At 51.6% G+C, this 24,932-nt stretch overlaps 25 non-coding genes across 25 annotated transcripts; all 25 read left to right on the plus strand.

The window, feature by feature from the left end:
• Nucleotides 1-403: 403 nt before the first annotated feature.
• Nucleotides 404-595, plus strand: LOC142477670 (U2 spliceosomal RNA). Its single transcript, XR_012792590.1, has one exon. It is a non-coding gene; the product is annotated as a U2 spliceosomal RNA (small nuclear RNA).
• An 810-nt stretch (nucleotides 596-1,405) lies between these two features.
• LOC142477628 (U2 spliceosomal RNA) lies at nucleotides 1,406-1,596 on the plus strand. Its single transcript, XR_012792549.1, has one exon. It is a non-coding gene; the product is annotated as a U2 spliceosomal RNA (small nuclear RNA).
• Nucleotides 1,597-2,407: 811 nt separating this feature from the next.
• LOC142477639 (U2 spliceosomal RNA) lies at nucleotides 2,408-2,598 on the plus strand. Its single transcript, XR_012792560.1, has one exon. It is a non-coding gene; the product is annotated as a U2 spliceosomal RNA (small nuclear RNA).
• An 811-nt stretch (nucleotides 2,599-3,409) lies between these two features.
• LOC142477651 (U2 spliceosomal RNA) lies at nucleotides 3,410-3,600 on the plus strand. The gene has a single exon (XR_012792571.1). It is a non-coding gene; the product is annotated as a U2 spliceosomal RNA (small nuclear RNA).
• Nucleotides 3,601-4,411: 811 nt separating this feature from the next.
• Nucleotides 4,412-4,602, plus strand: LOC142477662 (U2 spliceosomal RNA). Its single transcript, XR_012792582.1, has one exon. It is a non-coding gene; the product is annotated as a U2 spliceosomal RNA (small nuclear RNA).
• Nucleotides 4,603-5,413: 811 nt separating this feature from the next.
• Nucleotides 5,414-5,604, plus strand: LOC142477672 (U2 spliceosomal RNA). Its single transcript, XR_012792592.1, has one exon. It is a non-coding gene; the product is annotated as a U2 spliceosomal RNA (small nuclear RNA).
• An 811-nt stretch (nucleotides 5,605-6,415) lies between these two features.
• Nucleotides 6,416-6,606, plus strand: LOC142477629 (U2 spliceosomal RNA). The gene has a single exon (XR_012792550.1). It is a non-coding gene; the product is annotated as a U2 spliceosomal RNA (small nuclear RNA).
• An 811-nt stretch (nucleotides 6,607-7,417) lies between these two features.
• Nucleotides 7,418-7,608, plus strand: LOC142477630 (U2 spliceosomal RNA). Its single transcript, XR_012792551.1, has one exon. It is a non-coding gene; the product is annotated as a U2 spliceosomal RNA (small nuclear RNA).
• Nucleotides 7,609-8,419: 811 nt separating this feature from the next.
• On the plus strand, nucleotides 8,420-8,610 carry LOC142477631 (U2 spliceosomal RNA). Its single transcript, XR_012792552.1, has one exon. It is a non-coding gene; the product is annotated as a U2 spliceosomal RNA (small nuclear RNA).
• An 811-nt stretch (nucleotides 8,611-9,421) lies between these two features.
• On the plus strand, nucleotides 9,422-9,612 carry LOC142477632 (U2 spliceosomal RNA). The gene has a single exon (XR_012792553.1). It is a non-coding gene; the product is annotated as a U2 spliceosomal RNA (small nuclear RNA).
• An 811-nt stretch (nucleotides 9,613-10,423) lies between these two features.
• Nucleotides 10,424-10,614, plus strand: LOC142477633 (U2 spliceosomal RNA). Its single transcript, XR_012792554.1, has one exon. It is a non-coding gene; the product is annotated as a U2 spliceosomal RNA (small nuclear RNA).
• An 811-nt stretch (nucleotides 10,615-11,425) lies between these two features.
• LOC142477634 (U2 spliceosomal RNA) lies at nucleotides 11,426-11,616 on the plus strand. Its single transcript, XR_012792555.1, has one exon. It is a non-coding gene; the product is annotated as a U2 spliceosomal RNA (small nuclear RNA).
• An 811-nt stretch (nucleotides 11,617-12,427) lies between these two features.
• Nucleotides 12,428-12,618, plus strand: LOC142477635 (U2 spliceosomal RNA). Its single transcript, XR_012792556.1, has one exon. It is a non-coding gene; the product is annotated as a U2 spliceosomal RNA (small nuclear RNA).
• Nucleotides 12,619-13,429: 811 nt separating this feature from the next.
• On the plus strand, nucleotides 13,430-13,620 carry LOC142477636 (U2 spliceosomal RNA). Its single transcript, XR_012792557.1, has one exon. It is a non-coding gene; the product is annotated as a U2 spliceosomal RNA (small nuclear RNA).
• Nucleotides 13,621-14,431: 811 nt separating this feature from the next.
• Nucleotides 14,432-14,622, plus strand: LOC142477637 (U2 spliceosomal RNA). The gene has a single exon (XR_012792558.1). It is a non-coding gene; the product is annotated as a U2 spliceosomal RNA (small nuclear RNA).
• An 811-nt stretch (nucleotides 14,623-15,433) lies between these two features.
• On the plus strand, nucleotides 15,434-15,624 carry LOC142477638 (U2 spliceosomal RNA). Its single transcript, XR_012792559.1, has one exon. It is a non-coding gene; the product is annotated as a U2 spliceosomal RNA (small nuclear RNA).
• An 811-nt stretch (nucleotides 15,625-16,435) lies between these two features.
• Nucleotides 16,436-16,626, plus strand: LOC142477640 (U2 spliceosomal RNA). The gene has a single exon (XR_012792561.1). It is a non-coding gene; the product is annotated as a U2 spliceosomal RNA (small nuclear RNA).
• An 812-nt stretch (nucleotides 16,627-17,438) lies between these two features.
• LOC142477641 (U2 spliceosomal RNA) lies at nucleotides 17,439-17,629 on the plus strand. Its single transcript, XR_012792562.1, has one exon. It is a non-coding gene; the product is annotated as a U2 spliceosomal RNA (small nuclear RNA).
• Nucleotides 17,630-18,440: 811 nt separating this feature from the next.
• LOC142477642 (U2 spliceosomal RNA) lies at nucleotides 18,441-18,631 on the plus strand. Its single transcript, XR_012792563.1, has one exon. It is a non-coding gene; the product is annotated as a U2 spliceosomal RNA (small nuclear RNA).
• An 811-nt stretch (nucleotides 18,632-19,442) lies between these two features.
• Nucleotides 19,443-19,633, plus strand: LOC142477644 (U2 spliceosomal RNA). Its single transcript, XR_012792564.1, has one exon. It is a non-coding gene; the product is annotated as a U2 spliceosomal RNA (small nuclear RNA).
• An 811-nt stretch (nucleotides 19,634-20,444) lies between these two features.
• On the plus strand, nucleotides 20,445-20,635 carry LOC142477645 (U2 spliceosomal RNA). Its single transcript, XR_012792565.1, has one exon. It is a non-coding gene; the product is annotated as a U2 spliceosomal RNA (small nuclear RNA).
• An 811-nt stretch (nucleotides 20,636-21,446) lies between these two features.
• LOC142477646 (U2 spliceosomal RNA) lies at nucleotides 21,447-21,637 on the plus strand. The gene has a single exon (XR_012792566.1). It is a non-coding gene; the product is annotated as a U2 spliceosomal RNA (small nuclear RNA).
• An 811-nt stretch (nucleotides 21,638-22,448) lies between these two features.
• Nucleotides 22,449-22,639, plus strand: LOC142477647 (U2 spliceosomal RNA). The gene has a single exon (XR_012792567.1). It is a non-coding gene; the product is annotated as a U2 spliceosomal RNA (small nuclear RNA).
• Nucleotides 22,640-23,450: 811 nt separating this feature from the next.
• LOC142477668 (U2 spliceosomal RNA) lies at nucleotides 23,451-23,640 on the plus strand. Its single transcript, XR_012792588.1, has one exon. It is a non-coding gene; the product is annotated as a U2 spliceosomal RNA (small nuclear RNA).
• Nucleotides 23,641-24,451: 811 nt separating this feature from the next.
• Nucleotides 24,452-24,642, plus strand: LOC142477648 (U2 spliceosomal RNA). The gene has a single exon (XR_012792568.1). It is a non-coding gene; the product is annotated as a U2 spliceosomal RNA (small nuclear RNA).
• The last annotated feature ends 290 nt before the right edge of the window (nucleotides 24,643-24,932 follow it).

A 24,932-nucleotide genomic window follows, 5' to 3' on the forward strand; every position in this document is an offset into this window, starting at 1 on the left:
TGGCTGCTTGCTTGCTGCCTGAGTTTCATGGCAGCCCAGACGAGTCGGCTAGCAGAGAAAAAGTGGGCGGTTCCTATGCAAATAAGCAGACGAAGCCTGGTGCCGGAAAAAGAACTGGAAGCATGTGCCTTTTTGGCTGTTTGCTGGCCATGCGGGCCCCCCAGCAGTGTGTGCGGCTGCTTTTCTTTACTCCATACAAAGTCTTTGGCTTTTGCATCCGTCGTCGTCGTCGCCGCCGCTGCTGCATAGACTCCCCGGGGCTGTGTCGGAAGGAGCGGAGGCAGGCACGCTGGCCTGCTGGGGAGGAGGCGAGCGGGCAGCCAGCGGCTCCCTCTGCCCTTCTCCCTAAAGCGTAGCGCCCCTGGCCGTCGGGCGGCGCTCAGGCGGGGGCCCATTTCTGGTTATCGCTTCTCGGCCTTTTGGCTAAGATCAAGTGTAGTATCTGTTCTTATCAGTTTAATATCTGATACGTCCCCTATCTGAGGGACCATATATTAAATGGATTTTTAGAACAGGGAGATGGAAGAAGAGCTTGCTCTGTCCACTCCACGCATTGACCTGGTATTGCAGTACCTCCAGGACCGGTGCACTTCCCTTTGGGGATATTTGGCTTGTATCAAAAAATAGAAACAAATGACTGTCTGACAGAAAAAAAACAAACATGCATTTTTGGCTCTTTCTTTTGCAAAGAAAGAAGAAGATGAAATGACGACAAAATAAAGCCTCCTTCTTTTTGCTGTGTCTTGTTTGCTCTTTTGCGTGGCTTCTTACTTTCTTTTCTTTTCAGCTCCTCCTCGCATGGAGCAGGAGTGCCGCCTGCTGCCTAGCCTAATTCAGTCCGAACGAGCAGATGCCTAAGAAACTCCTGTTGAAGCTGTATCCAAATAGCCTGCATAGCAAACACTGCAGCAGCAAGCAGCAAGCAGCAAATGCCTTGACTTGCTGGCTTCTTGTCACAATGGCTGGCTGGCTGAAATGACCTGAACTGAAAAGCCCAGCCACTGGCTGCTTGCTTGCTGCCTGAGTTTCATGGCAGCCCAGACGAGTCGGCTAGCAGAGAAAAAGTGGGCGGTTCCTATGCAAATAAGCAGACGAAGCCTGGTGCCGGAAAAAGAACTGGAAGCATGTGCCTTTTTGGCTGTTTGCTGGCCATGCGGGCCCCCAGCAGTGTGTGCGGCTGCTTTTCTTTACTCCATACAAAGTCTTTGGCTTTTGCATCCGTCGTCGTCGTCGCCGCCGCTGCTGCATAGACTCCCCGGGGCTGTGTCGGAAGGAGCGGAGGCAGGCACGCTGGCCTGCTGGGGGAGGAGGCGAGCGGGCAGCCAGCGGCTCCCTCTGCCCTTCTCCCTAAAGCGTAGCGCCCCTGGCCGTCGGGCGGCGCTCAGGCGGGGGCCCATTTCTGGTTATCGCTTCTCGGCCTTTTGGCTAAGATCAAGTGTAGTATCTGTTCTTATCAGTTTAATATCTGATACGTCCCCTATCTGGGGACCATATATTAAATGGATTTTTAGAACAGGGAGATGGAAGAAGAGCTTGCTCTGTCCACTCCACGCATTGACCTGGTATTGCAGTACCTCCAGGACCGGTGCACTTCCCTTTGGGGATATTTGGCTTGTATCAAAAAATAGAAACAAATGACTGTCTGACAGAAAAAAAACAAACATGCATTTTTGGCTCTTTCTTTTGCAAAGAAAGAAGAAGATGAAATGACGACAAAATAAAGCCTCCTTCTTTTTGCTGTGTCTTGTTTGCTCTTTTGCGTGGCTTCTTACTTTCTTTTCTTTTCAGCTCCTCCTCGCATGGAGCAGGAGTGCCGCCTGCTGCCTAGCCTAATTCAGTCCGAACGAGCAGATGCCTAAGAAACTCCTGTTGAAGCTGTATCCAAATAGCCTGCATAGCAAACACTGCAGCAGCAAGCAGCAAGCAGCAAATGCCTTGACTTGCTGGCTTCTTGTCACAATGGCTGGCTGGCTGAAATGACCTGAACTGAAAAGCCCAGCCACTGGCTGCTTGCTTGCTGCCTGAGTTTCATGGCAGCCCAGACGAGTCGGCTAGCAGAGAAAAAGTGGGCGGTTCCTATGCAAATAAGCAGACGAAGCCTGGTGCCGGAAAAAGAACTGGAAGCATGTGCCTTTTTGGCTGTTTGCTGGCCATGCGGGCCCCCCAGCAGTGTGTGCGGCTGCTTTTCTTTACTCCATACAAAGTCTTTGGCTTTTGCATCCGTCGTCGTCGTCGCCGCCGCTGCTGCATAGACTCCCCGGGGCTGTGTCGGAAGGAGCGGAGGCAGGCACGCTGGCCTGCTGGGGGAGGAGGCGAGCGGGCAGCCAGCGGCTCCCTCTGCCCTTCTCCCTAAAGCGTAGCGCCCCTGGCCGTCGGGCGGCGCTCAGGCGGGGGCCCATTTCTGGTTATCGCTTCTCGGCCTTTTGGCTAAGATCAAGTGTAGTATCTGTTCTTATCAGTTTAATATCTGATACGTCCCCTATCTGGGGACCATATATTAAATGGATTTTTAGAACAGGGAGATGGAAGAAGAGCTTGCTCTGTCCACTCCACGCATTGACCTGGTATTGCAGTACCTCCAGGACCGGTGCACTTCCCTTTGGGGATATTTGGCTTGTATCAAAAAATAGAAACAAATGACTGTCTGACAGAAAAAAAACAAACATGCATTTTTGGCTCTTTCTTTTGCAAAGAAAGAAGAAGATGAAATGACGACAAAATAAAGCCTCCTTCTTTTTGCTGTGTCTTGTTTGCTCTTTTGCGTGGCTTCTTACTTTCTTTTCTTTTCAGCTCCTCCTCGCATGGAGCAGGAGTGCCGCCTGCTGCCTAGCCTAATTCAGTCCGAACGAGCAGATGCCTAAGAAACTCCTGTTGAAGCTGTATCCAAATAGCCTGCATAGCAAACACTGCAGCAGCAAGCAGCAAGCAGCAAATGCCTTGACTTGCTGGCTTCTTGTCACAATGGCTGGCTGGCTGAAATGACCTGAACTGAAAAGCCCAGCCACTGGCTGCTTGCTTGCTGCCTGAGTTTCATGGCAGCCCAGACGAGTCGGCTAGCAGAGAAAAAGTGGGCGGTTCCTATGCAAATAAGCAGACGAAGCCTGGTGCCGGAAAAAGAACTGGAAGCATGTGCCTTTTTGGCTGTTTGCTGGCCATGCGGGCCCCCCAGCAGTGTGTGCGGCTGCTTTTCTTTACTCCATACAAAGTCTTTGGCTTTTGCATCCGTCGTCGTCGTCGCCGCCGCTGCTGCATAGACTCCCCGGGGCTGTGTCGGAAGGAGCGGAGGCAGGCACGCTGGCCTGCTGGGGGAGGAGGCGAGCGGGCAGCCAGCGGCTCCCTCTGCCCTTCTCCCTAAAGCGTAGCGCCCCTGGCCGTCGGGCGGCGCTCAGGCGGGGGCCCATTTCTGGTTATCGCTTCTCGGCCTTTTGGCTAAGATCAAGTGTAGTATCTGTTCTTATCAGTTTAATATCTGATACGTCCCCTATCTGGGGACCATATATTAAATGGATTTTTAGAACAGGGAGATGGAAGAAGAGCTTGCTCTGTCCACTCCACGCATTGACCTGGTATTGCAGTACCTCCAGGACCGGTGCACTTCCCTTTGGGGATATTTGGCTTGTATCAAAAAATAGAAACAAATGACTGTCTGACAGAAAAAAAACAAACATGCATTTTTGGCTCTTTCTTTTGCAAAGAAAGAAGAAGATGAAATGACGACAAAATAAAGCCTCCTTCTTTTTGCTGTGTCTTGTTTGCTCTTTTGCGTGGCTTCTTACTTTCTTTTCTTTTCAGCTCCTCCTCGCATGGAGCAGGAGTGCCGCCTGCTGCCTAGCCTAATTCAGTCCGAACGAGCAGATGCCTAAGAAACTCCTGTTGAAGCTGTATCCAAATAGCCTGCATAGCAAACACTGCAGCAGCAAGCAGCAAGCAGCAAATGCCTTGACTTGCTGGCTTCTTGTCACAATGGCTGGCTGGCTGAAATGACCTGAACTGAAAAGCCCAGCCACTGGCTGCTTGCTTGCTGCCTGAGTTTCATGGCAGCCCAGACGAGTCGGCTAGCAGAGAAAAAGTGGGCGGTTCCTATGCAAATAAGCAGACGAAGCCTGGTGCCGGAAAAAGAACTGGAAGCATGTGCCTTTTTGGCTGTTTGCTGGCCATGCGGGCCCCCCAGCAGTGTGTGCGGCTGCTTTTCTTTACTCCATACAAAGTCTTTGGCTTTTGCATCCGTCGTCGTCGTCGCCGCCGCTGCTGCATAGACTCCCCGGGGCTGTGTCGGAAGGAGCGGAGGCAGGCACGCTGGCCTGCTGGGGGAGGAGGCGAGCGGGCAGCCAGCGGCTCCCTCTGCCCTTCTCCCTAAAGCGTAGCGCCCCTGGCCGTCGGGCGGCGCTCAGGCGGGGGCCCATTTCTGGTTATCGCTTCTCGGCCTTTTGGCTAAGATCAAGTGTAGTATCTGTTCTTATCAGTTTAATATCTGATACGTCCCCTATCTGGGGACCATATATTAAATGGATTTTTAGAACAGGGAGATGGAAGAAGAGCTTGCTCTGTCCACTCCACGCATTGACCTGGTATTGCAGTACCTCCAGGACCGGTGCACTTCCCTTTGGGGATATTTGGCTTGTATCAAAAAATAGAAACAAATGACTGTCTGACAGAAAAAAAACAAACATGCATTTTTGGCTCTTTCTTTTGCAAAGAAAGAAGAAGATGAAATGACGACAAAATAAAGCCTCCTTCTTTTTGCTGTGTCTTGTTTGCTCTTTTGCGTGGCTTCTTACTTTCTTTTCTTTTCAGCTCCTCCTCGCATGGAGCAGGAGTGCCGCCTGCTGCCTAGCCTAATTCAGTCCGAACGAGCAGATGCCTAAGAAACTCCTGTTGAAGCTGTATCCAAATAGCCTGCATAGCAAACACTGCAGCAGCAAGCAGCAAGCAGCAAATGCCTTGACTTGCTGGCTTCTTGTCACAATGGCTGGCTGGCTGAAATGACCTGAACTGAAAAGCCCAGCCACTGGCTGCTTGCTTGCTGCCTGAGTTTCATGGCAGCCCAGACGAGTCGGCTAGCAGAGAAAAAGTGGGCGGTTCCTATGCAAATAAGCAGACGAAGCCTGGTGCCGGAAAAAGAACTGGAAGCATGTGCCTTTTTGGCTGTTTGCTGGCCATGCGGGCCCCCCAGCAGTGTGTGCGGCTGCTTTTCTTTACTCCATACAAAGTCTTTGGCTTTTGCATCCGTCGTCGTCGTCGCCGCCGCTGCTGCATAGACTCCCCGGGGCTGTGTCGGAAGGAGCGGAGGCAGGCACGCTGGCCTGCTGGGGGAGGAGGCGAGCGGGCAGCCAGCGGCTCCCTCTGCCCTTCTCCCTAAAGCGTAGCGCCCCTGGCCGTCGGGCGGCGCTCAGGCGGGGGCCCATTTCTGGTTATCGCTTCTCGGCCTTTTGGCTAAGATCAAGTGTAGTATCTGTTCTTATCAGTTTAATATCTGATACGTCCCCTATCTGGGGACCATATATTAAATGGATTTTTAGAACAGGGAGATGGAAGAAGAGCTTGCTCTGTCCACTCCACGCATTGACCTGGTATTGCAGTACCTCCAGGACCGGTGCACTTCCCTTTGGGGATATTTGGCTTGTATCAAAAAATAGAAACAAATGACTGTCTGACAGAAAAAAAACAAACATGCATTTTTGGCTCTTTCTTTTGCAAAGAAAGAAGAAGATGAAATGACGACAAAATAAAGCCTCCTTCTTTTTGCTGTGTCTTGTTTGCTCTTTTGCGTGGCTTCTTACTTTCTTTTCTTTTCAGCTCCTCCTCGCATGGAGCAGGAGTGCCGCCTGCTGCCTAGCCTAATTCAGTCCGAACGAGCAGATGCCTAAGAAACTCCTGTTGAAGCTGTATCCAAATAGCCTGCATAGCAAACACTGCAGCAGCAAGCAGCAAGCAGCAAATGCCTTGACTTGCTGGCTTCTTGTCACAATGGCTGGCTGGCTGAAATGACCTGAACTGAAAAGCCCAGCCACTGGCTGCTTGCTTGCTGCCTGAGTTTCATGGCAGCCCAGACGAGTCGGCTAGCAGAGAAAAAGTGGGCGGTTCCTATGCAAATAAGCAGACGAAGCCTGGTGCCGGAAAAAGAACTGGAAGCATGTGCCTTTTTGGCTGTTTGCTGGCCATGCGGGCCCCCCAGCAGTGTGTGCGGCTGCTTTTCTTTACTCCATACAAAGTCTTTGGCTTTTGCATCCGTCGTCGTCGTCGCCGCCGCTGCTGCATAGACTCCCCGGGGCTGTGTCGGAAGGAGCGGAGGCAGGCACGCTGGCCTGCTGGGGGAGGAGGCGAGCGGGCAGCCAGCGGCTCCCTCTGCCCTTCTCCCTAAAGCGTAGCGCCCCTGGCCGTCGGGCGGCGCTCAGGCGGGGGCCCATTTCTGGTTATCGCTTCTCGGCCTTTTGGCTAAGATCAAGTGTAGTATCTGTTCTTATCAGTTTAATATCTGATACGTCCCCTATCTGGGGACCATATATTAAATGGATTTTTAGAACAGGGAGATGGAAGAAGAGCTTGCTCTGTCCACTCCACGCATTGACCTGGTATTGCAGTACCTCCAGGACCGGTGCACTTCCCTTTGGGGATATTTGGCTTGTATCAAAAAATAGAAACAAATGACTGTCTGACAGAAAAAAAACAAACATGCATTTTTGGCTCTTTCTTTTGCAAAGAAAGAAGAAGATGAAATGACGACAAAATAAAGCCTCCTTCTTTTTGCTGTGTCTTGTTTGCTCTTTTGCGTGGCTTCTTACTTTCTTTTCTTTTCAGCTCCTCCTCGCATGGAGCAGGAGTGCCGCCTGCTGCCTAGCCTAATTCAGTCCGAACGAGCAGATGCCTAAGAAACTCCTGTTGAAGCTGTATCCAAATAGCCTGCATAGCAAACACTGCAGCAGCAAGCAGCAAGCAGCAAATGCCTTGACTTGCTGGCTTCTTGTCACAATGGCTGGCTGGCTGAAATGACCTGAACTGAAAAGCCCAGCCACTGGCTGCTTGCTTGCTGCCTGAGTTTCATGGCAGCCCAGACGAGTCGGCTAGCAGAGAAAAAGTGGGCGGTTCCTATGCAAATAAGCAGACGAAGCCTGGTGCCGGAAAAAGAACTGGAAGCATGTGCCTTTTTGGCTGTTTGCTGGCCATGCGGGCCCCCCAGCAGTGTGTGCGGCTGCTTTTCTTTACTCCATACAAAGTCTTTGGCTTTTGCATCCGTCGTCGTCGTCGCCGCCGCTGCTGCATAGACTCCCCGGGGCTGTGTCGGAAGGAGCGGAGGCAGGCACGCTGGCCTGCTGGGGGAGGAGGCGAGCGGGCAGCCAGCGGCTCCCTCTGCCCTTCTCCCTAAAGCGTAGCGCCCCTGGCCGTCGGGCGGCGCTCAGGCGGGGGCCCATTTCTGGTTATCGCTTCTCGGCCTTTTGGCTAAGATCAAGTGTAGTATCTGTTCTTATCAGTTTAATATCTGATACGTCCCCTATCTGGGGACCATATATTAAATGGATTTTTAGAACAGGGAGATGGAAGAAGAGCTTGCTCTGTCCACTCCACGCATTGACCTGGTATTGCAGTACCTCCAGGACCGGTGCACTTCCCTTTGGGGATATTTGGCTTGTATCAAAAAATAGAAACAAATGACTGTCTGACAGAAAAAAAACAAACATGCATTTTTGGCTCTTTCTTTTGCAAAGAAAGAAGAAGATGAAATGACGACAAAATAAAGCCTCCTTCTTTTTGCTGTGTCTTGTTTGCTCTTTTGCGTGGCTTCTTACTTTCTTTTCTTTTCAGCTCCTCCTCGCATGGAGCAGGAGTGCCGCCTGCTGCCTAGCCTAATTCAGTCCGAACGAGCAGATGCCTAAGAAACTCCTGTTGAAGCTGTATCCAAATAGCCTGCATAGCAAACACTGCAGCAGCAAGCAGCAAGCAGCAAATGCCTTGACTTGCTGGCTTCTTGTCACAATGGCTGGCTGGCTGAAATGACCTGAACTGAAAAGCCCAGCCACTGGCTGCTTGCTTGCTGCCTGAGTTTCATGGCAGCCCAGACGAGTCGGCTAGCAGAGAAAAAGTGGGCGGTTCCTATGCAAATAAGCAGACGAAGCCTGGTGCCGGAAAAAGAACTGGAAGCATGTGCCTTTTTGGCTGTTTGCTGGCCATGCGGGCCCCCCAGCAGTGTGTGCGGCTGCTTTTCTTTACTCCATACAAAGTCTTTGGCTTTTGCATCCGTCGTCGTCGTCGCCGCCGCTGCTGCATAGACTCCCCGGGGCTGTGTCGGAAGGAGCGGAGGCAGGCACGCTGGCCTGCTGGGGGAGGAGGCGAGCGGGCAGCCAGCGGCTCCCTCTGCCCTTCTCCCTAAAGCGTAGCGCCCCTGGCCGTCGGGCGGCGCTCAGGCGGGGGCCCATTTCTGGTTATCGCTTCTCGGCCTTTTGGCTAAGATCAAGTGTAGTATCTGTTCTTATCAGTTTAATATCTGATACGTCCCCTATCTGGGGACCATATATTAAATGGATTTTTAGAACAGGGAGATGGAAGAAGAGCTTGCTCTGTCCACTCCACGCATTGACCTGGTATTGCAGTACCTCCAGGACCGGTGCACTTCCCTTTGGGGATATTTGGCTTGTATCAAAAAATAGAAACAAATGACTGTCTGACAGAAAAAAAACAAACATGCATTTTTGGCTCTTTCTTTTGCAAAGAAAGAAGAAGATGAAATGACGACAAAATAAAGCCTCCTTCTTTTTGCTGTGTCTTGTTTGCTCTTTTGCGTGGCTTCTTACTTTCTTTTCTTTTCAGCTCCTCCTCGCATGGAGCAGGAGTGCCGCCTGCTGCCTAGCCTAATTCAGTCCGAACGAGCAGATGCCTAAGAAACTCCTGTTGAAGCTGTATCCAAATAGCCTGCATAGCAAACACTGCAGCAGCAAGCAGCAAGCAGCAAATGCCTTGACTTGCTGGCTTCTTGTCACAATGGCTGGCTGGCTGAAATGACCTGAACTGAAAAGCCCAGCCACTGGCTGCTTGCTTGCTGCCTGAGTTTCATGGCAGCCCAGACGAGTCGGCTAGCAGAGAAAAAGTGGGCGGTTCCTATGCAAATAAGCAGACGAAGCCTGGTGCCGGAAAAAGAACTGGAAGCATGTGCCTTTTTGGCTGTTTGCTGGCCATGCGGGCCCCCCAGCAGTGTGTGCGGCTGCTTTTCTTTACTCCATACAAAGTCTTTGGCTTTTGCATCCGTCGTCGTCGTCGCCGCCGCTGCTGCATAGACTCCCCGGGGCTGTGTCGGAAGGAGCGGAGGCAGGCACGCTGGCCTGCTGGGGGAGGAGGCGAGCGGGCAGCCAGCGGCTCCCTCTGCCCTTCTCCCTAAAGCGTAGCGCCCCTGGCCGTCGGGCGGCGCTCAGGCGGGGGCCCATTTCTGGTTATCGCTTCTCGGCCTTTTGGCTAAGATCAAGTGTAGTATCTGTTCTTATCAGTTTAATATCTGATACGTCCCCTATCTGGGGACCATATATTAAATGGATTTTTAGAACAGGGAGATGGAAGAAGAGCTTGCTCTGTCCACTCCACGCATTGACCTGGTATTGCAGTACCTCCAGGACCGGTGCACTTCCCTTTGGGGATATTTGGCTTGTATCAAAAAATAGAAACAAATGACTGTCTGACAGAAAAAAAACAAACATGCATTTTTGGCTCTTTCTTTTGCAAAGAAAGAAGAAGATGAAATGACGACAAAATAAAGCCTCCTTCTTTTTGCTGTGTCTTGTTTGCTCTTTTGCGTGGCTTCTTACTTTCTTTTCTTTTCAGCTCCTCCTCGCATGGAGCAGGAGTGCCGCCTGCTGCCTAGCCTAATTCAGTCCGAACGAGCAGATGCCTAAGAAACTCCTGTTGAAGCTGTATCCAAATAGCCTGCATAGCAAACACTGCAGCAGCAAGCAGCAAGCAGCAAATGCCTTGACTTGCTGGCTTCTTGTCACAATGGCTGGCTGGCTGAAATGACCTGAACTGAAAAGCCCAGCCACTGGCTGCTTGCTTGCTGCCTGAGTTTCATGGCAGCCCAGACGAGTCGGCTAGCAGAGAAAAAGTGGGCGGTTCCTATGCAAATAAGCAGACGAAGCCTGGTGCCGGAAAAAGAACTGGAAGCATGTGCCTTTTTGGCTGTTTGCTGGCCATGCGGGCCCCCCAGCAGTGTGTGCGGCTGCTTTTCTTTACTCCATACAAAGTCTTTGGCTTTTGCATCCGTCGTCGTCGTCGCCGCCGCTGCTGCATAGACTCCCCGGGGCTGTGTCGGAAGGAGCGGAGGCAGGCACGCTGGCCTGCTGGGGGAGGAGGCGAGCGGGCAGCCAGCGGCTCCCTCTGCCCTTCTCCCTAAAGCGTAGCGCCCCTGGCCGTCGGGCGGCGCTCAGGCGGGGGCCCATTTCTGGTTATCGCTTCTCGGCCTTTTGGCTAAGATCAAGTGTAGTATCTGTTCTTATCAGTTTAATATCTGATACGTCCCCTATCTGGGGACCATATATTAAATGGATTTTTAGAACAGGGAGATGGAAGAAGAGCTTGCTCTGTCCACTCCACGCATTGACCTGGTATTGCAGTACCTCCAGGACCGGTGCACTTCCCTTTGGGGATATTTGGCTTGTATCAAAAAATAGAAACAAATGACTGTCTGACAGAAAAAAAACAAACATGCATTTTTGGCTCTTTCTTTTGCAAAGAAAGAAGAAGATGAAATGACGACAAAATAAAGCCTCCTTCTTTTTGCTGTGTCTTGTTTGCTCTTTTGCGTGGCTTCTTACTTTCTTTTCTTTTCAGCTCCTCCTCGCATGGAGCAGGAGTGCCGCCTGCTGCCTAGCCTAATTCAGTCCGAACGAGCAGATGCCTAAGAAACTCCTGTTGAAGCTGTATCCAAATAGCCTGCATAGCAAACACTGCAGCAGCAAGCAGCAAGCAGCAAATGCCTTGACTTGCTGGCTTCTTGTCACAATGGCTGGCTGGCTGAAATGACCTGAACTGAAAAGCCCAGCCACTGGCTGCTTGCTTGCTGCCTGAGTTTCATGGCAGCCCAGACGAGTCGGCTAGCAGAGAAAAAGTGGGCGGTTCCTATGCAAATAAGCAGACGAAGCCTGGTGCCGGAAAAAGAACTGGAAGCATGTGCCTTTTTGGCTGTTTGCTGGCCATGCGGGCCCCCCAGCAGTGTGTGCGGCTGCTTTTCTTTACTCCATACAAAGTCTTTGGCTTTTGCATCCGTCGTCGTCGTCGCCGCCGCTGCTGCATAGACTCCCCGGGGCTGTGTCGGAAGGAGCGGAGGCAGGCACGCTGGCCTGCTGGGGGAGGAGGCGAGCGGGCAGCCAGCGGCTCCCTCTGCCCTTCTCCCTAAAGCGTAGCGCCCCTGGCCGTCGGGCGGCGCTCAGGCGGGGGCCCATTTCTGGTTATCGCTTCTCGGCCTTTTGGCTAAGATCAAGTGTAGTATCTGTTCTTATCAGTTTAATATCTGATACGTCCCCTATCTGGGGACCATATATTAAATGGATTTTTAGAACAGGGAGATGGAAGAAGAGCTTGCTCTGTCCACTCCACGCATTGACCTGGTATTGCAGTACCTCCAGGACCGGTGCACTTCCCTTTGGGGATATTTGGCTTGTATCAAAAAATAGAAACAAATGACTGTCTGACAGAAAAAAAACAAACATGCATTTTTGGCTCTTTCTTTTGCAAAGAAAGAAGAAGATGAAATGACGACAAAATAAAGCCTCCTTCTTTTTGCTGTGTCTTGTTTGCTCTTTTGCGTGGCTTCTTACTTTCTTTTCTTTTCAGCTCCTCCTCGCATGGAGCAGGAGTGCCGCCTGCTGCCTAGCCTAATTCAGTCCGAACGAGCAGATGCCTAAGAAACTCCTGTTGAAGCTGTATCCAAATAGCCTGCATAGCAAACACTGCAGCAGCAAGCAGCAAGCAGCAAATGCCTTGACTTGCTGGCTTCTTGTCACAATGGCTGGCTGGCTGAAATGACCTGAACTGAAAAGCCCAGCCACTGGCTGCTTGCTTGCTGCCTGAGTTTCATGGCAGCCCAGACGAGTCGGCTAGCAGAGAAAAAGTGGGCGGTTCCTATGCAAATAAGCAGACGAAGCCTGGTGCCGGAAAAAGAACTGGAAGCATGTGCCTTTTTGGCTGTTTGCTGGCCATGCGGGCCCCCCAGCAGTGTGTGCGGCTGCTTTTCTTTACTCCATACAAAGTCTTTGGCTTTTGCATCCGTCGTCGTCGTCGCCGCCGCTGCTGCATAGACTCCCCGGGGCTGTGTCGGAAGGAGCGGAGGCAGGCACGCTGGCCTGCTGGGGGAGGAGGCGAGCGGGCAGCCAGCGGCTCCCTCTGCCCTTCTCCCTAAAGCGTAGCGCCCCTGGCCGTCGGGCGGCGCTCAGGCGGGGGCCCATTTCTGGTTATCGCTTCTCGGCCTTTTGGCTAAGATCAAGTGTAGTATCTGTTCTTATCAGTTTAATATCTGATACGTCCCCTATCTGGGGACCATATATTAAATGGATTTTTAGAACAGGGAGATGGAAGAAGAGCTTGCTCTGTCCACTCCACGCATTGACCTGGTATTGCAGTACCTCCAGGACCGGTGCACTTCCCTTTGGGGATATTTGGCTTGTATCAAAAAATAGAAACAAATGACTGTCTGACAGAAAAAAAACAAACATGCATTTTTGGCTCTTTCTTTTGCAAAGAAAGAAGAAGATGAAATGACGACAAAATAAAGCCTCCTTCTTTTTGCTGTGTCTTGTTTGCTCTTTTGCGTGGCTTCTTACTTTCTTTTCTTTTCAGCTCCTCCTCGCATGGAGCAGGAGTGCCGCCTGCTGCCTAGCCTAATTCAGTCCGAACGAGCAGATGCCTAAGAAACTCCTGTTGAAGCTGTATCCAAATAGCCTGCATAGCAAACACTGCAGCAGCAAGCAGCAAGCAGCAAATGCCTTGACTTGCTGGCTTCTTGTCACAATGGCTGGCTGGCTGAAATGACCTGAACTGAAAAGCCCAGCCACTGGCTGCTTGCTTGCTGCCTGAGTTTCATGGCAGCCCAGACGAGTCGGCTAGCAGAGAAAAAGTGGGCGGTTCCTATGCAAATAAGCAGACGAAGCCTGGTGCCGGAAAAAGAACTGGAAGCATGTGCCTTTTTGGCTGTTTGCTGGCCATGCGGGCCCCCCAGCAGTGTGTGCGGCTGCTTTTCTTTACTCCATACAAAGTCTTTGGCTTTTGCATCCGTCGTCGTCGTCGCCGCCGCTGCTGCATAGACTCCCCGGGGCTGTGTCGGAAGGAGCGGAGGCAGGCACGCTGGCCTGCTGGGGGAGGAGGCGAGCGGGCAGCCAGCGGCTCCCTCTGCCCTTCTCCCTAAAGCGTAGCGCCCCTGGCCGTCGGGCGGCGCTCAGGCGGGGGCCCATTTCTGGTTATCGCTTCTCGGCCTTTTGGCTAAGATCAAGTGTAGTATCTGTTCTTATCAGTTTAATATCTGATACGTCCCCTATCTGGGGACCATATATTAAATGGATTTTTAGAACAGGGAGATGGAAGAAGAGCTTGCTCTGTCCACTCCACGCATTGACCTGGTATTGCAGTACCTCCAGGACCGGTGCACTTCCCTTTGGGGATATTTGGCTTGTATCAAAAAATAGAAACAAATGACTGTCTGACAGAAAAAAAACAAACATGCATTTTTGGCTCTTTCTTTTGCAAAGAAAGAAGAAGATGAAATGACGACAAAATAAAGCCTCCTTCTTTTTGCTGTGTCTTGTTTGCTCTTTTGCGTGGCTTCTTACTTTCTTTTCTTTTCAGCTCCTCCTCGCATGGAGCAGGAGTGCCGCCTGCTGCCTAGCCTAATTCAGTCCGAACGAGCAGATGCCTAAGAAACTCCTGTTGAAGCTGTATCCAAATAGCCTGCATAGCAAACACTGCAGCAGCAAGCAGCAAGCAGCAAATGCCTTGACTTGCTGGCTTCTTGTCACAATGGCTGGCTGGCTGAAATGACCTGAACTGAAAAGCCCAGCCACTGGCTGCTTGCTTGCTGCCTGAGTTTCATGGCAGCCCAGACGAGTCGGCTAGCAGAGAAAAAGTGGGCGGTTCCTATGCAAATAAGCAGACGAAGCCTGGTGCCGGAAAAAGAACTGGAAGCATGTGCCTTTTTGGCTGTTTGCTGGCCATGCGGGCCCCCCAGCAGTGTGTGCGGCTGCTTTTCTTTACTCCATACAAAGTCTTTGGCTTTTGCATCCGTCGTCGTCGTCGCCGCCGCTGCTGCATAGACTCCCCGGGGCTGTGTCGGAAGGAGCGGAGGCAGGCACGCTGGCCTGCTGGGGGAGGAGGCGAGCGGGCAGCCAGCGGCTCCCTCTGCCCTTCTCCCTAAAGCGTAGCGCCCCTGGCCGTCGGGCGGCGCTCAGGCGGGGGCCCATTTCTGGTTATCGCTTCTCGGCCTTTTGGCTAAGATCAAGTGTAGTATCTGTTCTTATCAGTTTAATATCTGATACGTCCCCTATCTGGGGACCATATATTAAATGGATTTTTAGAACAGGGAGATGGAAGAAGAGCTTGCTCTGTCCACTCCACGCATTGACCTGGTATTGCAGTACCTCCAGGACCGGTGCACTTCCCTTTGGGGATATTTGGCTTGTATCAAAAAATAGAAACAAATGACTGTCTGACAGAAAAAAAACAAACATGCATTTTTGGCTCTTTCTTTTGCAAAGAAAGAAGAAGATGAAATGACGACAAAATAAAGCCTCCTTCTTTTTGCTGTGTCTTGTTTGCTCTTTTGCGTGGCTTCTTACTTTCTTTTCTTTTCAGCTCCTCCTCGCATGGAGCAGGAGTGCCGCCTGCTGCCTAGCCTAATTCAGTCCGAACGAGCAGATGCCTAAGAAACTCCTGTTGAAGCTGTATCCAAATAGCCTGCATAGCAAACACTGCAGCAGCAAGCAGCAAGCAGCAAATGCCTTGACTTGCTGGCTTCTTGTCACAATGGCTGGCTGGCTGAAATGACCTGAACTGAAAAGCCCAGCCACTGGCTGCTTGCTTGCTGCCTGAGTTTCATGGCAGCCCAGACGAGTCGGCTAGCAGAGAAAAAGTGGGCGGTTCCTATGCAAATAAGCAGACGAAGCCTGGTGCCGGAAAAAGAACTGGAAGCATGTGCCTTTTTGGCTGTTTGCTGGCCATGCGGGCCCCCCAGCAGTGTGTGCGGCTGCTTTTCTTTACTCCATACAAAGTCTTTGGCTTTTGCATCCGTCGTCGTCGTCGCCGCCGCTGCTGCATAGACTCCCCGGGGCTGTGTCGGAAGGAGCGGAGGCAGGCACGCTGGCCTGCTGGGGGAGGAGGCGAGCGGGCAGCCAGCGGCTCCCTCTGCCCTTCTCCCTAAAGCGTAGCGCCCCTGGCCGTCGGGCGGCGCTCAGGCGGGGGCCCATTTCTGGTTATCGCTTCTCGGCCTTTTGGCTAAGATCAAGTGTAGTATCTGTTCTTATCAGTTTAATATCTGATACGTCCCCTATCTGGGGACCATATATTAAATGGATTTTTAGAACAGGGAGATGGAAGAAGAGCTTGCTCTGTCCACTCCACGCATTGACCTGGTATTGCAGTACCTCCAGGACCGGTGCACTTCCCTTTGGGGATATTTGGCTTGTATCAAAAAATAGAAACAAATGACTGTCTGACAGAAAAAAAACAAACATGCATTTTTGGCTCTTTCTTTTGCAAAGAAAGAAGAAGATGAAATGACGACAAAATAAAGCCTCCTTCTTTTTGCTGTGTCTTGTTTGCTCTTTTGCGTGGCTTCTTACTTTCTTTTCTTTTCAGCTCCTCCTCGCATGGAGCAGGAGTGCCGCCTGCTGCCTAGCCTAATTCAGTCCGAACGAGCAGATGCCTAAGAAACTCCTGTTGAAGCTGTATCCAAATAGCCTGCATAGCAAACACTGCAGCAGCAAGCAGCAAGCAGCAAATGCCTTGACTTGCTGGCTTCTTGTCACAATGGCTGGCTGGCTGAAATGACCTGAACTGAAAAGCCCAGCCACTGGCTGCTTGCTTGCTGCCTGAGTTTCATGGCAGCCCAGACGAGTCGGCTAGCAGAGAAAAAGTGGGCGGTTCCTATGCAAATAAGCAGACGAAGCCTGGTGCCGGAAAAAGAACTGGAAGCATGTGCCTTTTTGGCTGTTTGCTGGCCATGCGGGCCCCCCAGCAGTGTGTGCGGCTGCTTTTCTTTACTCCATACAAAGTCTTTGGCTTTTGCATCCGTCGTCGTCGTCGCCGCCGCTGCTGCATAGACTCCCCGGGGCTGTGTCGGAAGGAGCGGAGGCAGGCACGCTGGCCTGCTGGGGGAGGAGGCGAGCGGGCAGCCAGCGGCTCCCTCTGCCCTTCTCCCTAAAGCGTAGCGCCCCTGGCCGTCGGGCGGCGCTCAGGCGGGGGCCCATTTCTGGTTATCGCTTCTCGGCCTTTTGGCTAAGATCAAGTGTAGTATCTGTTCTTATCAGTTTAATATCTGATACGTCCCCTATCTGGGGACCATATATTAAATGGATTTTTAGAACAGGGAGATGGAAGAAGAGCTTGCTCTGTCCACTCCACGCATTGACCTGGTATTGCAGTACCTCCAGGACCGGTGCACTTCCCTTTGGGGATATTTGGCTTGTATCAAAAAATAGAAACAAATGACTGTCTGACAGAAAAAAAACAAACATGCATTTTTGGCTCTTTCTTTTGCAAAGAAAGAAGAAGATGAAATGACGACAAAATAAAGCCTCCTTCTTTTTGCTGTGTCTTGTTTGCTCTTTTGCGTGGCTTCTTACTTTCTTTTCTTTTCAGCTCCTCCTCGCATGGAGCAGGAGTGCCGCCTGCTGCCTAGCCTAATTCAGTCCGAACGAGCAGATGCCTAAGAAACTCCTGTTGAAGCTGTATCCAAATAGCCTGCATAGCAAACACTGCAGCAGCAAGCAGCAAGCAGCAAATGCCTTGACTTGCTGGCTTCTTGTCACAATGGCTGGCTGGCTGAAATGACCTGAACTGAAAAGCCCAGCCACTGGCTGCTTGCTTGCTGCCTGAGTTTCATGGCAGCCCAGACGAGTCGGCTAGCAGAGAAAAAGTGGGCGGTTCCTATGCAAATAAGCAGACGAAGCCTGGTGCCGGAAAAAGAACTGGAAGCATGTGCCTTTTTGGCTGTTTGCTGGCCATGCGGGCCCCCCAGCAGTGTGTGCGGCTGCTTTTCTTTACTCCATACAAAGTCTTTGGCTTTTGCATCCGTCGTCGTCGTCGCCGCGCGCTGCTGCATAGACTCCCCGGGGCTGTGTCGGAAGGAGCGGAGGCAGGCACGCTGGCCTGCTGGGGGAGGAGGCGAGCGGGCAGCCAGCGGCTCCCTCTGCCCTTCTCCCTAAAGCGTAGCGCCCCTGGCCGTCGGGCGGCGCTCAGGCGGGGGCCCATTTCTGGTTATCGCTTCTCGGCCTTTTGGCTAAGATCAAGTGTAGTATCTGTTCTTATCAGTTTAATATCTGATACGTCCCCTATCTGGGGACCATATATTAAATGGATTTTTAGAACAGGGAGATGGAAGAAGAGCTTGCTCTGTCCACTCCACGCATTGACCTGGTATTGCAGTACCTCCAGGACCGGTGCACTTCCCTTTGGGGATATTTGGCTTGTATCAAAAAATAGAAACAAATGACTGTCTGACAGAAAAAAAACAAACATGCATTTTTGGCTCTTTCTTTTGCAAAGAAAGAAGAAGATGAAATGACGACAAAATAAAGCCTCCTTCTTTTTGCTGTGTCTTGTTTGCTCTTTTGCGTGGCTTCTTACTTTCTTTTCTTTTCAGCTCCTCCTCGCATGGAGCAGGAGTGCCGCCTGCTGCCTAGCCTAATTCAGTCCGAACGAGCAGATGCCTAAGAAACTCCTGTTGAAGCTGTATCCAAATAGCCTGCATAGCAAACACTGCAGCAGCAAGCAGCAAGCAGCAAATGCCTTGACTTGCTGGCTTCTTGTCACAATGGCTGGCTGGCTGAAATGACCTGAACTGAAAAGCCCAGCCACTGGCTGCTTGCTTGCTGCCTGAGTTTCATGGCAGCCCAGACGAGTCGGCTAGCAGAGAAAAAGTGGGCGGTTCCTATGCAAATAAGCAGACGAAGCCTGGTGCCGGAAAAAGAACTGGAAGCATGTGCCTTTTTGGCTGTTTGCTGGCCATGCGGGCCCCCCAGCAGTGTGTGCGGCTGCTTTTCTTTACTCCATACAAAGTCTTTGGCTTTTGCATCCGTCGTCGTCGTCGCCGCCGCTGCTGCATAGACTCCCCGGGGCTGTGTCGGAAGGAGCGGAGGCAGGCACGCTGGCCTGCTGGGGGAGGAGGCGAGCGGGCAGCCAGCGGCTCCCTCTGCCCTTCTCCCTAAAGCGTAGCGCCCCTGGCCGTCGGGCGGCGCTCAGGCGGGGGCCCATTTCTGGTTATCGCTTCTCGGCCTTTTGGCTAAGATCAAGTGTAGTATCTGTTCTTATCAGTTTAATATCTGATACGTCCCCTATCTGGGGACCATATATTAAATGGATTTTTAGAACAGGGAGATGGAAGAAGAGCTTGCTCTGTCCACTCCACGCATTGACCTGGTATTGCAGTACCTCCAGGACCGGTGCACTTCCCTTTGGGGATATTTGGCTTGTATCAAAAAATAGAAACAAATGACTGTCTGACAGAAAAAAAACAAACATGCATTTTTGGCTCTTTCTTTTGCAAAGAAAGAAGAAGATGAAATGACGACAAAATAAAGCCTCCTTCTTTTTGCTGTGTCTTGTTTGCTCTTTTGCGTGGCTTCTTACTTTCTTTTCTTTTCAGCTCCTCCTCGCATGGAGCAGGAGTGCCGCCTGCTGCCTAGCCTAATTCAGTCCGAACGAGCAGATGCCTAAGAAACTCCTGTTGAAGCTGTATCCAAATAGCCTGCATAGCAAACACTGCAGCAGCAAGCAGCAAGCAGCAAATGCCTTGACTTGCTGGCTTCTTGTCACAATGGCTGGCTGGCTGAAATGACCTGAACTGAAAAGCCCAGCCACTGGCTGCTTGCTTGCTGCCTGAGTTTCATGGCAGCCCAGACGAGTCGGCTAGCAGAGAAAAAGTGGGCGGTTCCTATGCAAATAAGCAGACGAAGCCTGGTGCCGGAAAAAGAACTGGAAGCATGTGCCTTTTTGGCTGTTTGCTGGCCATGCGGGCCCCCCAGCAGTGTGTGCGGCTGCTTTTCTTTACTCCATACAAAGTCTTTGGCTTTTGCATCCGTCGTCGTCGTCGCCGCCGCTGCTGCATAGACTCCCCGGGGCTGTGTCGGAAGGAGCGGAGGCAGGCACGCTGGCCTGCTGGGGGAGGAGGCGAGCGGGCAGCCAGCGGCTCCCTCTGCCCTTCTCCCTAAAGCGTAGCGCCCCTGGCCGTCGGGCGGCGCTCAGGCGGGGGCCCATTTCTGGTTATCGCTTCTCGGCCTTTTGGCTAAGATCAAGTGTAGTATCTGTTCTTATCAGTTTAATATCTGATACGTCCCCTATCTGGGGACCATATATTAAATGGATTTTTAGAACAGGGAGATGGAAGAAGAGCTTGCTCTGTCCACTCCACGCATTGACCTGGTATTGCAGTACCTCCAGGACCGGTGCACTTCCCTTTGGGGATATTTGGCTTGTATCAAAAAATAGAAACAAATGACTGTCTGACAGAAAAAAAACAAACATGCATTTTTGGCTCTTTCTTTTGCAAAGAAAGAAGAAGATGAAATGACGACAAAATAAAGCCTCCTTCTTTTTGCTGTGTCTTGTTTGCTCTTTTGCGTGGCTTCTTACTTTCTTTTCTTTTCAGCTCCTCCTCGCATGGAGCAGGAGTGCCGCCTGCTGCCTAGCCTAATTCAGTCCGAACGAGCAGATGCCTAAGAAACTCCTGTTGAAGCTGTATCCAAATAGCCTGCATAGCAAACACTGCAGCAGCAAGCAGCAAGCAGCAAATGCCTTGACTTGCTGGCTTCTTGTCACAATGGCTGGCTGGCTGAAATGACCTGAACTGAAAAGCCCAGCCACTGGCTGCTTGCTTGCTGCCTGAGTTTCATGGCAGCCCAGACGAGTCGGCTAGCAGAGAAAAAGTGGGCGGTTCCTATGCAAATAAGCAGACGAAGCCTGGTGCCGGAAAAAGAACTGGAAGCATGTGCCTTTTTGGCTGTTTGCTGGCCATGCGGGCCCCCCAGCAGTGTGTGCGGCTGCTTTTCTTTACTCCATACAAAGTCTTTGGCTTTTGCATCCGTCGTCGTCGTCGCCGCCGCTGCTGCATAGACTCCCCGGGGCTGTGTCGGAAGGAGCGGAGGCAGGCACGCTGGCCTGCTGGGGGAGGAGGCGAGCGGGCAGCCAGCGGCTCCCTCTGCCCTTCTCCCTAAAGCGTAGCGCCCCTGGCCGTCGGGCGGCGCTCAGGCGGGGGCCCATTTCTGGTTATCGCTTCTCGGCCTTTTGGCTAAGATCAAGTGTAGTATCTGTTCTTATCAGTTTAATATCTGATACGTCCCCTATCTGGGGACCATATATTAAATGGATTTTTAGAACAGGGAGATGGAAGAAGAGCTTGCTCTGTCCACTCCACGCATTGACCTGGTATTGCAGTACCTCCAGGACCGGTGCACTTCCCTTTGGGGATATTTGGCTTGTATCAAAAAATAGAAACAAATGACTGTCTGACAGAAAAAAAACAAACATGCATTTTTGGCTCTTTCTTTTGCAAAGAAAGAAGAAGATGAAATGACGACAAAATAAAGCCTCCTTCTTTTTGCTGTGTCTTGTTTGCTCTTTTGCGTGGCTTCTTACTTTCTTTTCTTTTCAGCTCCTCCTCGCATGGAGCAGGAGTGCCGCCTGCTGCCTAGCCTAATTCAGTCCGAACGAGCAGATGCCTAAGAAACTCCTGTTGAAGCTGTATCCAAATAGCCTGCATAGCAAACACTGCAGCAGCAAGCAGCAAGCAGCAAATGCCTTGACTTGCTGGCTTCTTGTCACAATGGCTGGCTGGCTGAAATGACCTGAACTGAAAAGCCCAGCCACTGGCTGCTTGCTTGCTGCCTGAGTTTCATGGCAGCCCAGACGAGTCGGCTAGCAGAGAAAAAGTGGGCGGTTCCTATGCAAATAAGCAGACGAAGCCTGGTGCCGGAAAAAGAACTGGAAGCATGTGCCTTTTTGGCTGTTTGCTGGCCATGCGGGCCCCCCAGCAGTGTGTGCGGCTGCTTTTCTTTACTCCATACAAAGTCTTTGGCTTTTGCATCCGTCGTCGTCGTCGCCGCCGCTGCTGCATAGACTCCCCGGGGCTGTGTCGGAAGGAGCGGAGGCAGGCACGCTGGCCTGCTGGGGGAGGAGGCGAGCGGGCAGCCAGCGGCTCCCTCTGCCCTTCTCCCTAAAGCGTAGCGCCCCTGGCCGTCGGGCGGCGCTCAGGCGGGGGCCCATTTCTGGTTATCGCTTCTCGGCCTTTTGGCTAAGATCAAGTGTAGTATCTGTTCTTATCAGTTTAATATCTGATACGTCCCCTATCTGGGGACCATATATTAAATGGATTTTTAGAACAGGGAGATGGAAGAAGAGCTTGCTCTGTCCACTCCACGCATTGACCTGGTATTGCAGTACCTCCAGGACCGGTGCACTTCCCTTTGGGGATATTTGGCTTGTATCAAAAAATAGAAACAAATGACTGTCTGACAGAAAAAAAACAAACATGCATTTTTGGCTCTTTCTTTTGCAAAGAAAGAAGAAGATGAAATGACGACAAAATAAAGCCTCCTTCTTTTTGCTGTGTCTTGTTTGCTCTTTTGCGTGGCTTCTTACTTTCTTTTCTTTTCAGCTCCTCCTCGCATGGAGCAGGAGTGCCGCCTGCTGCCTAGCCTAATTCAGTCCGAACGAGCAGATGCCTAAGAAACTCCTGTTGAAGCTGTATCCAAATAGCCTGCATAGCAAACACTGCAGCAGCAAGCAGCAAGCAGCAAATGCCTTGACTTGCTGGCTTCTTGTCACAATGGCTGGCTGGCTGAAATGACCTGAACTGAAAAGCCCAGCCACTGGCTGCTTGCTTGCTGCCTGAGTTTCATGGCAGCCCAGACGAGTCGGCTAGCAGAGAAAAAGTGGGCGGTTCCTATGCAAATAAGCAGACGAAGCCTGGTGCCGGAAAAAGAACTGGAAGCATGTGCCTTTTTGGCTGTTTGCTGGCCATGCGGGCCCCCCAGCAGTGTGTGCGGCTGCTTTTCTTTACTCCATACAAAGTCTTTGGCTTTTGCATCCGTCGTCGTCGTCGCCGCCGCTGCTGCATAGACTCCCCGGGGCTGTGTCGGAAGGAGCGGAGGCAGGCACGCTGGCCTGCTGGGGGAGGAGGCGAGCGGGCAGCCAGCGGCTCCCTCTGCCCTTCTCCCTAAAGCGTAGCGCCCCTGGCCGTCGGGCGGCGCTCAGGCGGGGGCCCATTTCTGGTTATCGCTTCTCGGCCTTTTGGCTAAGATCAAGTGTAGTATCTGTTCTTATCAGTTTAATATCTGATACGTCCCCTATCTGGGGACCATATATTAAATGGATTTTTAGAACAGGGAGATGGAAGAAGAGCTTGCTCTGTCCACTCCACGCATTGACCTGGTATTGCAGTACCTCCAGGACCGGTGCACTTCCCTTTGGGGATATTTGGCTTGTATCAAAAAATAGAAACAAATGACTGTCTGACAGAAAAAAAACAAACATGCATTTTTGGCTCTTTCTTTTGCAAAGAAAGAAGAAGATGAAATGACGACAAAATAAAGCCTCCTTCTTTTTGCTGTGTCTTGTTTGCTCTTTTGCGTGGCTTCTTACTTTCTTTTCTTTTCAGCTCCTCCTCGCATGGAGCAGGAGTGCCGCCTGCTGCCTAGCCTAATTCAGTCCGAACGAGCAGATGCCTAAGAAACTCCTGTTGAAGCTGTATCCAAATAGCCTGCATAGCAAACACTGCAGCAGCAAGCAGCAAGCAGCAAATGCCTTGACTTGCTGGCTTCTTGTCACAATGGCTGGCTGGCTGAAATGACCTGAACTGAAAAGCCCAGCCACTGGCTGCTTGCTTGCTGCCTGAGTTTCATGGCAGCCCAGACGAGTCGGCTAGCAGAGAAAAAGTGGGCGGTTCCTATGCAAATAAGCAGACGAAGCCTGGTGCCGGAAAAAGAACTGGAAGCATGTGCCTTTTTGGCTGTTTGCTGGCCATGCGGGCCCCCCAGCAGTGTGTGCGGCTGCTTTTCTTTACTCCATACAAAGTCTTTGGCTTTTGCATCCGTCGTCGTCGTCGCCGCCGCTGCTGCATAGACTCCCCGGGGCTGTGTCGGAAGGAGCGGAGGCAGGCACGCTGGCCTGCTGGGGGAGGAGGCGAGCGGGCAGCCAGCGGCTCCCTCTGCCCTTCTCCCTAAAGCGTAGCGCCCCTGGCCGTCGGGCGGCGCTCAGGCGGGGGCCCATTTCTGGTTATCGCTTCTCGGCCTTTTGGCTAAGATCAAGTGTAGTATCTGTTCTTATCAGTTTAATATCTGATACGTCCCCTATCTGGGGACCATATATTAAATGGATTTTTAGACAGGGAGATGGAAGAAGAGCTTGCTCTGTCCACTCCACGCATTGACCTGGTATTGCAGTACCTCCAGGACCGGTGCACTTCCCTTTGGGGATATTTGGCTTGTATCAAAAAATAGAAACAAATGACTGTCTGACAGAAAAAAAACAAACATGCATTTTTGGCTCTTTCTTTTGCAAAGAAAGAAGAAGATGAAATGACGACAAAATAAAGCCTCCTTCTTTTTGCTGTGTCTTGTTTGCTCTTTTGCGTGGCTTCTTACTTTCTTTTCTTTTCAGCTCCTCCTCGCATGGAGCAGGAGTGCCGCCTGCTGCCTAGCCTAATTCAGTCCGAACGAGCAGATGCCTAAGAAACTCCTGTTGAAGCTGTATCCAAATAGCCTGCATAGCAAACACTGCAGCAGCAAGCAGCAAGCAGCAAATGCCTTGACTTGCTGGCTTCTTGTCACAATGGCTGGCTGGCTGAAATGACCTGAACTGAAAAGCCCAGCCACTGGCTGCTTGCTTGCTGCCTGAGTTTCATGGCAGCCCAGACGAGTCGGCTAGCAGAGAAAAAGTGGGCGGTTCCTATGCAAATAAGCAGACGAAGCCTGGTGCCGGAAAAAGAACTGGAAGCATGTGCCTTTTTGGCTGTTTGCTGGCCATGCGGGCCCCCCAGCAGTGTGTGCGGCTGCTTTTCTTTACTCCATACAAAGTCTTTGGCTTTTGCATCCGTCGTCGTCGTCGCCGCCGCTGCTGCATAGACTCCCCGGGGCTGTGTCGGAAGGAGCGGAGGCAGGCACGCTGGCCTGCTGGGGGAGGAGGCGAGCGGGCAGCCAGCGGCTCCCTCTGCCCTTCTCCCTAAAGCGTAGCGCCCCTGGCCGTCGGGCGGCGCTCAGGCGGGGGCCCATTTCTGGTTATCGCTTCTCGGCCTTTTGGCTAAGATCAAGTGTAGTATCTGTTCTTATCAGTTTAATATCTGATACGTCCCCTATCTGGGGACCATATATTAAATGGATTTTTAGAACAGGGAGATGGAAGAAGAGCTTGCTCTGTCCACTCCACGCATTGACCTGGTATTGCAGTACCTCCAGGACCGGTGCACTTCCCTTTGGGGATATTTGGCTTGTATCAAAAAATAGAAACAAATGACTGTCTGACAGAAAAAAAACAAACATGCATTTTTGGCTCTTTCTTTTGCAAAGAAAGAAGAAGATGAAATGACGACAAAATAAAGCCTCCTTCTTTTTGCTGTGTCTTGTTTGCTCTTTTGCGTGGCTTCTTACTTTCTTTTCTTTTCAGCTCCTCCTCGCATGGAGCAGGAGTGCCGCCTGCTGCCTAGCCTAATTCAGTCCGAACGAGCAGATGCCTAAGAAACTCCTGTTGAAGCTGTATCCAAA

The sequence above is a fragment of the Ascaphus truei genome, unplaced genomic scaffold (assembly GCF_040206685.1).
Source record: "Ascaphus truei isolate aAscTru1 unplaced genomic scaffold, aAscTru1.hap1 HAP1_SCAFFOLD_2240, whole genome shotgun sequence".
In the NCBI taxonomy this organism is placed as follows: Eukaryota; Metazoa; Chordata; class Amphibia; order Anura; family Ascaphidae; genus Ascaphus; species Ascaphus truei.